We start from the raw sequence: 8,621 nt of genomic DNA on the forward strand, positions 1-8,621 counted from the left end.
CTGGTTGAGGAGTTCATGTGTAAACGTGAAGGAATATTAAACTGAATTAATGCTCCGTTTGCCCGATGATCGTTTCTTGGATTATTATTAATTTATCATACAACGATTAATCTTAACATGCTCCTATGAATTTAACAACTGCACGTTGGAGTTAGAAAAATACCTGAAGAATTCCTAAGAATTCGTCAATCTGTCGCTGAACAGGTCAGTCAGCTTGTCGCAGCCCGATTCCCGACACTAGTGTTAGTGGGGTACGAGTATCGATACGACTATTTTTAAAAGAATAAAAGATAAGAAGAATAGGTCGAACATCAAGCGGAAGCTCGCATCAAAAGGTGTCAAGGAAATTATCATAAATGCACCCAAGGGTAAGATCGTCTATGTCGTTATAACTTTTTAATTATCAGGAATTACACGAACAAAAACAAAACGGGTATCGCTCATTTTTCGCAAGGAATCATAATATGCAGAGTATCGCAGCAAAAGGCGAACCGATTATATGTATGAAGACATATAACCGTGAGTACATTGCTTAAATTCAAGAGAAAATCAAAGTATATCAATCATCAAGACTTTATCGTCAAAATGGAAATACGATAAAGTAAATACATCCTTCAACAATTTCCCCACCAGCACCAGACCAATCTCGCTCCTCGCTTAGCCTGCACATTTAGAAATACATGCAGGGCGTGAGTACATCATACTCAGTGGGCAAACGCCGAAAAACAAGAAAGGTGCTCTTAGAGCTATAGGTTTGAAACTTGCCACATCTCAGCAATACACAGAAATAAAGTTAGCGTAAATGAATCTGTGCATGCAGTTTTCATAATCATGATATCATAAAGAAACGATAGCGCTATCAAAGTACTCATCATGCATGTACCACATCTACAACTCATCATCATCAAAGGTACTGAGAAGTAGGCCTCCCTCTCAAGTACCGTGACCGGCCGACCCGAAGACGGCTCGCAGTCACCTCTGTGCACAAAATCCCGCTTGTGGCAGGACCCAATTCGTCTCATGTCATCAGTAGAGGGTAACATACAAGCTCAACCTCAAAAATTGGCAAGTCAAACAGTTCTCAAATATCATTTATCTCGAAACATTTGTTAAACTCATAACATCATTAAACAATTTTAGAAAGCGCGAATGATATACGTATACTCAAAATATTGCCCACCTGAAGTCCTTTGCTAATCCTGGAAAGAAATCAGGCAACTTACTTCTTCGTCTCGCTCGGGCCTTCATATGTCATCATCACATCGTCATCGTCATCGAAAGTTCATGTGATAAAACAAACCTTAGTCAGAAACTCAATCTCTAAATCCAAACTCATCTTAACTATAACTTCTTACTCAACGTCTATTTACCCATTAAAACTCAATCCCTAGGTATACTCGGCTTCTAAGGATTCACACGTCCTATTATCGACTTAACTCTCAACTCGGCTCAAACTTATAGCAATCAAGAACATAAACAAGTATAAACACTTAAGCATATGAAAAACACACATAGACAAGTCAAAAACAAACTTCACTCTGCACTGACTCAACTTTAAAACCTCACCAGATTCTGTACAGAACTCTCCTGGAGTCGTAACTTATACCAAAAGAAACCTCTTTGAGTCTAGTTTCATTTAAAAAAAAGTAGGATCAAAAACGCCAAGTATTTGAGGAGATATGACTGTTTTACTACAGTCTACCATATTCGGCAGTTTTGAGCAATTGAAAACTTTGATTTTTGAAAACTAGTAAACGTTGTCAAACTGAGCTCAATTTTGGTGGATATCTAGCCCATACAGTAAGGTTGATACCATAAAAATTGGGAAAGCTAGAGCACACAGGAAGCTACTGAAATGTGCAGATTTGGTTTTGCATTTTATAAAAATAGTAAATCAAGTCCAAATGACTTGAAATTTTACAGGGGTGCTCAAGACTCATGTAGGGGCTTGCTATAAAATTTTCACAGCTTTTTGACGTCGACAAACCGTCGATCACAGTAGGTCAGTAGGCCTACGAAATTCACTAAAATCTCATCTCAACTCCTTAATTACTCAATTCAACATTCCTTCATGGAAACTCATCAAAGCTCATTTTTAAATACTTAAAACACTCAAAAACATTCAAGCACTTTATAAAACTCATCATACTCAATCTCAAATCTCCTCTTACATCATAAACTCAAATCTCAAGGAAAACGTTTCAACAAACGTATCAATCCAATCCTCTTCTCAATTTCATGCTCAAAAACACTCAATCATTCATTATTGACTTCATACATCATATAACTCATTTTACACAAATAAATCCCCTTTTATCATGTAAACTAAACTCTAATGAAATCTCATGTATCAACATAAAACTCACATTAAAACATGACAAATTTTCACATAATGGTCATAAAGCAAAATAGACCTCATTTTATCATTCATTGACTTCTCAAAATATGAAAACTCAAAAATTCTCATAAACTAACTCAAGTCAAAAATTCACTTAGCCAACAATAGACTTAATCAAACATATTAAAACACTAATATCATGCTCAATTTCATATATCTTAAGCTAAATCACTTAATAGACACATAGACAAGAAAGTCCTAATTTTTACCAAACTAAACTCTTTGAAATTTTATAAACACACATGGATCTTTAATCTCATCATATATCTATCAATTTTAGTCATTTAAACTCACATATACTCCATCAATTTACAAATAAGGGCATATGTACACATATCCCTAATTTTAGTAAACTAACTCACATCAAAAACTCCAATGGACATCATATACTCAAATTACTCCATCAATCATCATCATATACATCTCATAGACTCATTTACACCATCAATTTATCTATTAACTCATTGACTCAAAATTTCCCATTTTTGGGTAAACTAACTTCCATCGAAAATTTGAATCTCAAAGCATAGCTTTTCAAAACACACATCAATCATCACCAAACATATCATAGATCACTTTTCTCACCCCAATTCAAGGAAAGAAAAAGAAAATTTTTTGAAGGGTATGAGACCCATATTTTCGAAAATTGTGAAGAATAAGAGAGGGGGTGATTTCTTGCTTCAATCCTTCAAATATACTCATATATATCATCATACAAGTTATATCTATGAATTTAAAGCTCACTTACCCAAACTTACACCCAAAACCAAACTTTCTCTTTCTAACTTTGAAGATCAATCTTCAAGGATTTCCTTGAATTCAAGTTGATAGGAGGTGTTTAGGTGGGATTTTGTTGGTGATTTATGTGTTTGGCATATTTTGGTGAAGCTTCGGAGGTCTCATCTATGGTTAACAATGGTGGAAAGTAGAGAGATGAAGGGAGAGAGGGTGTTGGTCGAATGGAGTGAGAGAGAGAGGTGGAGTGGCCGAATGTGGTGAGTGAGTGAGAGAGAAAAATATTAGTTAGATTGGAATTGATCTTAGATGATCTTATAGAGATTTTGCAATCTTAAAGAATATTGGCAATTAATGCTTTGATCTCTCTCTCTCTAATTCTCTACACTCTCTTAATCTCTACTCTCTAAATCTCTACTCTCTCAATCTCTACACTTGGCAAAATGTGGGAATTAATCATATGGTAGAGAAATTAAAATAAAGTGTGAGAAGGGTGATCAATTAATAATCACAATAATTATGGAAAAACTACTCATTAATAAAATACCATATCATAATTATTCATGTGATCAAATAAAATAATTATAGCACTAATATTAGTGCACTCACTCAATTATAATATTCCTCATCATAGGAAAAATAATTTAAAAATATTATGCTTGGAAAAATTTTCCATAAACCGGCATCATTCGATTTCCCGGTAAAAATAAACTGCACTTGCTTTGCAAACTTAATAAAAATTCCAAGTGCTAAAGTCTCAAATAAAAATCATAATAACTTGGTTAAAATGACTCACGTAACAAAATCACATAATCAATCAGTCACGTAAATTCACATATCATCACATCAAAGTAGTCGGCAAACACAAACAGACTAAACGTCTCTCAGACCGACTCTATTTATCAAGGTTTCTCACTCTTTCTTCCTCGACTCTATTTCCAACTCATTATTCCCATTTTCTTAATAGGACAGTCAATCTCTGATAACTCGGTATCCGGTAACTCTATTCCCGGTAGTTGGAAATAGAATAAAATCTCAGCTCAATTCAATCAGCATCTCTATCTCAACTCATTTCTCAAATCTCATCACTCTAATTCCATCATCGGTTTATTCACTCGTATTTCTATTTAAAAGACAATCTGTCTTATCTGCTCATAAAAAAATAGTCTCGTATTTCGACATCTCAGTACTCTCAATAGTGTTAAGACACTATCTCACAACATGAGGAAAAGTACGGGGTGTTACACATCTTCAAGCCTTTGTTTGAAGCCTCAAACGTCCTCAAATCGTATTTCGCCCAGAAATACGACTTCTTCATCTTCGAGAGAGCTTTCCGTGGCCGCCTGATTCATCTGAATCGGAGTTCTGTGGAGGAAGTTATGGCCGTTTTACGGAGACTGTCAGAACTTAGTTTCCTGCGAAAATCTGACTCCAGCTCTGATCTTCTCGACTGTATCCCGCTCAGCTTTCACCGTTGGATGGACAACGATCTATGAAATTCCCAAGAGAGAATGCTCCACTCGTTTTCCTGCGCCCCACACAGCTCTCAAAACCCTAATTTTATCAGTATGTTTTCCTGAGAGCTGACAGCTGTATTTAATAGAATTAAATACGTGTGGGACGCTTGGAATCTGTAATAGGCGTTCCTTCTCTCCTTCTAGGGCTAGGAGACTTTGGGCGAGTCCAGGGACCAGATACAAGGAATAAAGATGGGCCTCAAATAAATTAATTTATCTATGGTCAGCTCAGACCATAATTAATTTATAAATATCAGTTCATTCCACTAGAGAACCGATACTGACTTACCCCTTTATTGCCGGTGATGAGTCGGGGGCTTGTATTTAGACTTATTAAATCTCCGTATTTAAAATATCCGACATCCATTAATTAATTAGAGTTCTGACAGCTTAAATTAATTAATCTCTTTATAAATCCTTAAGCAGTACCACTCAAACTTTATTATTACGCCTGAACTTAATCAACCTGCAGGGTTTAGCGCAATAAACCTTATTGAGCTCCTTAAGGGGATGTCATTATCCTATACCGGATACGGGTACTAATACAGATAATCAAATATCATATATTAACCGCTATCACCCAAGATACAGAGTACTCGAGTTAGTATATAACTTTCACCCATAGTAAGTCAAAGTGATATACGAATTAACATATATATCTGAATACTTATTAGTACTAAGATCTTATGAGTCACCGAGATCTTGATTCTTCACTTATGTCAGATAGAAGAATACATCTCACTGTTGGTCCTATCAATACGTAATGACGTACCAGTATAGACAAGTAGCCAAGACAAACTACTTCCATCTATACTGCAGCCTAAACCAATAACTTGTCCTAGAGTTATTTCGGCTGTGATCATATTATATCTCTTAAGGTTGTTCCAATTATATGGTCTTCTGTGATCTACAACACACCATATAATCTACTTATATAGAGATAAAGAACATACATATGCAATCATGAACACAATCAGATAGGAGATTAGATAGTGAACTTAGGAAACATTGTATACAAGCATAAAACGTTCTTGCTTTCAGTATACAAATCCAACAATCTCCCACTTATACTAAAGCAAACTTTTAGTATACAATGCGTCTATTTACTAATCACCTAACACTTCTCCCACTTATACTTAAAGTTTCCTAAGTGGGTGGCATCAATCTGGCATCAATCGCATTCCCATCTTTCAATGACCATTTGCGATAAGCCTTTTGTGAAAAGATCAGTAGGTTTCTCCAATATGTGAGAATTTATTCTTTGAGCACATAACCTCGATTTACGAATAATCGTATAACTTGGTACTTACTCTCCATGTGTTTGACCCCTTGTGGTTCTAGGATTCCTTAGAGTTTGCAACTGCACTTGAGGTACCACGAAGGTGATGCTCTCACGCAAACTAGGAATCACTCTTAGACCATGGAGGTAGTGGTCAAACCAAAAGGTTTTACCTCCCAAGGAAAACACATAGCTCGTGGTAATTATTCTTTGTTCCGGTCAGCCTGGAAATCCGAAACCGTATAATCCAAAAAGGAAACTAAACTGTCTAACTGGTAAACTACCCTTATTCTCTAGTCAATGACTTGAGAATATAATTTTACCACAGTTCAGTCTTAACTAGAACTATACTGATATCTTACAATCATGCTAACTGCATAGTAAAAATAAGATCTCGTATATAGCAATCCATACATGAAGCTATCTACTGCGGAAATGTAGAAAACTGCCTTCATTTCCTCAACCTCAATAGGCATCTTAAGACATAGTCTTTAGATCAAGGAACGCCATATCTAAAAGGTAGCAATCCTTTCTTAGCGGTATTCATACTAAAACGAGTATTCTCAGTATCAGTGTAAGACACTCGAGATAAGCCCAACATCTTTTTCTAGTGATCCTTTATAACCTTGATCACAAAGATGTATAATATACCTCCTTAGTCTTTCATCTGAAACTGTTCGGATAACCATTACTTTATGTCTTGACAATAGCTCCATATTGTCGCCAATTAGGAGGATATTATCTACATAAAATGCAAGATAAACCACATCACTGATGACACGAGAGCGATTGACACGAGATGCTTCTCTCCCTCCCTCACGTAACCTTCAGGTTGTTGCACATGGATGTCCTTACCTTTTCCAAGGTAATTTATATGACATCCATTTGCCAGGCCTCGATGGTTTAAGTGAGCTGCTATGGGTAAAATGCTCCGAATGTTCTGAGCATGGCACTGGCGAAAATATCATCATAACCTATACCCTTACACTGGGCATAACCTTTCGCCACCAGTCTAGCTTCGGAAGCTACGACCTTGCTCATTCGGGCCTGTCATTATCTTGTATACTCACTTTCAACCTAAGGCTTTACTGCCTCCTGGTAGCAAGATTTTTCTAGTATACACCCATATTCTTAATGGATTGCTCCATTGAGGCGTGCCAGGAATCTACATTCTCGTCTTCCACTAATTCCAATATCTGGGTCGATTCTCTTATATTCACTACCAGGGACTGAATCCAAAGATCTTCCCAAGAACATAAATCGATCGGGTTGCCCCACAACCCTCCCACTACAATCGATCTGTGGTGGCACATGTGTGTCAACAGTGCGTGCAGTGTCTTGTGGTACAAAACTCTTGCACACTTGGCTTGGGTGATGGAATCGCCTGTCTAATGTCTTCAATTTCTTGAAGCACACTATCTGACTTGGATTAGTGATTACTCCCATAGTCCACTTCTAAGAATCGTGTGTCATTGCTAATAACCACCTTCTGATTCTTTAGGACTAATTGCAAAGATACATAACTCATCATCGAACATATTTTTCCAAGAGTGACCTATTTATTCTCTCCACCACACCATTTTATATAGGGATTACACGGTGTAGTAAACTGGGTTGGAATCCCAAACACTGACAATGAATCAGAAAAGATCATTCCTAACACATTATTGGCCCTGTATCCCCCTTGTCATGAATGACCTGGTCTCCATCTTTTCCTCTATACAGGATTCGCAGGTTCAAAATAGTACAACCTGGATTGAATCCAATGTACTTATTTAGACACGAGCCTTTGGATCCTGTTAAGATAGATGTGACCTAATCTAGGGTATCAATATATGTGTAAGATCCTCATGAGAGATTAGCCTTAACTTTTCTCTTTCTTTTTCTTTTGTTCGATGATGTAAATGCAATATAAAGGTATTTTGGAGACAAGTTATAGTATGAAGAGAGATGTTCAAAAATACCAGAATAGACAACTTTGTCATTTCTTATGATAGGAACACCACTATCAAAAATGACATAAGATCCATCTATTCAAAATTTTGGAACATGATAAGGAACTCTCAAAAAACTAAACTATGTCTTTAGAACTTAAAGACAAGTCTCCAATTGCAACAACTGCGACTCTAGTCACGTTGCCTATGAAGACAATCATCTCATCACTTCTCAGCTTCCTTGTCAGCCTAAAAGCCATGCAAGTTGCAACAATCATTATCAGTTTCTCTCGTTATCCACTACTCACAACTGAGTAGAAAACGAGCTGATATGTCTCAGTTACTATAGCAAGTGAAGTACCTTAACCCTTTGCCTTGAGTATTGAAAGAAGAAATCTCCAATATCCAATCTTATCACACTACTACTCCCACTATTTCCCTTGTCTTTCTTGCCCCTTGGACCCTTCTTCTTCCCGTCTTTCGACGAAGAAGATGGGTCTCCTTTGGCAATAACAAGTGCTTGCACATCTCTCTCCCACAACTTCCTTAGCCGTAACTAGAGCATTCAACAACTCAAAAGAAGTATTATCTTTCTTGCTCATAACAGCATTGAGGCGGAAGTTCTTAATTAAAAGACTTGGGAAGAGAGTTCAGGATAATATCGACTTTTACCTCACCGTCGATACTCCTACTGAGCAAGTCAAGTCCGTCAAAATTTGCATGACATGCTCGTGCACTGAGCTATGCTCACTCATAAA

General features: G+C 36.8%; 1 long non-coding RNA gene across 1 annotated transcript; it reads right to left on the reverse strand.

Moving 5' to 3' along the window:
• Positions 1-421: 421 nt before the first annotated feature.
• LOC130989140 (uncharacterized) lies at positions 422-1,447 on the reverse strand. The gene is made up of 2 exons (XR_009090500.1): positions 1,181-1,447; positions 422-662 (listed from the first exon to the last, which is right to left on the reverse strand). It is a non-coding gene; the product is annotated as an uncharacterized LOC130989140 (long non-coding RNA).
• Between the last annotated feature and the right edge of the window lie 7,174 nt (positions 1,448-8,621).

The sequence above is a fragment of the Salvia miltiorrhiza genome, chromosome 6 (assembly GCF_028751815.1).
Source record: "Salvia miltiorrhiza cultivar Shanhuang (shh) chromosome 6, IMPLAD_Smil_shh, whole genome shotgun sequence".
In the NCBI taxonomy this organism is placed as follows: Eukaryota; Viridiplantae; Streptophyta; class Magnoliopsida; order Lamiales; family Lamiaceae; genus Salvia; species Salvia miltiorrhiza.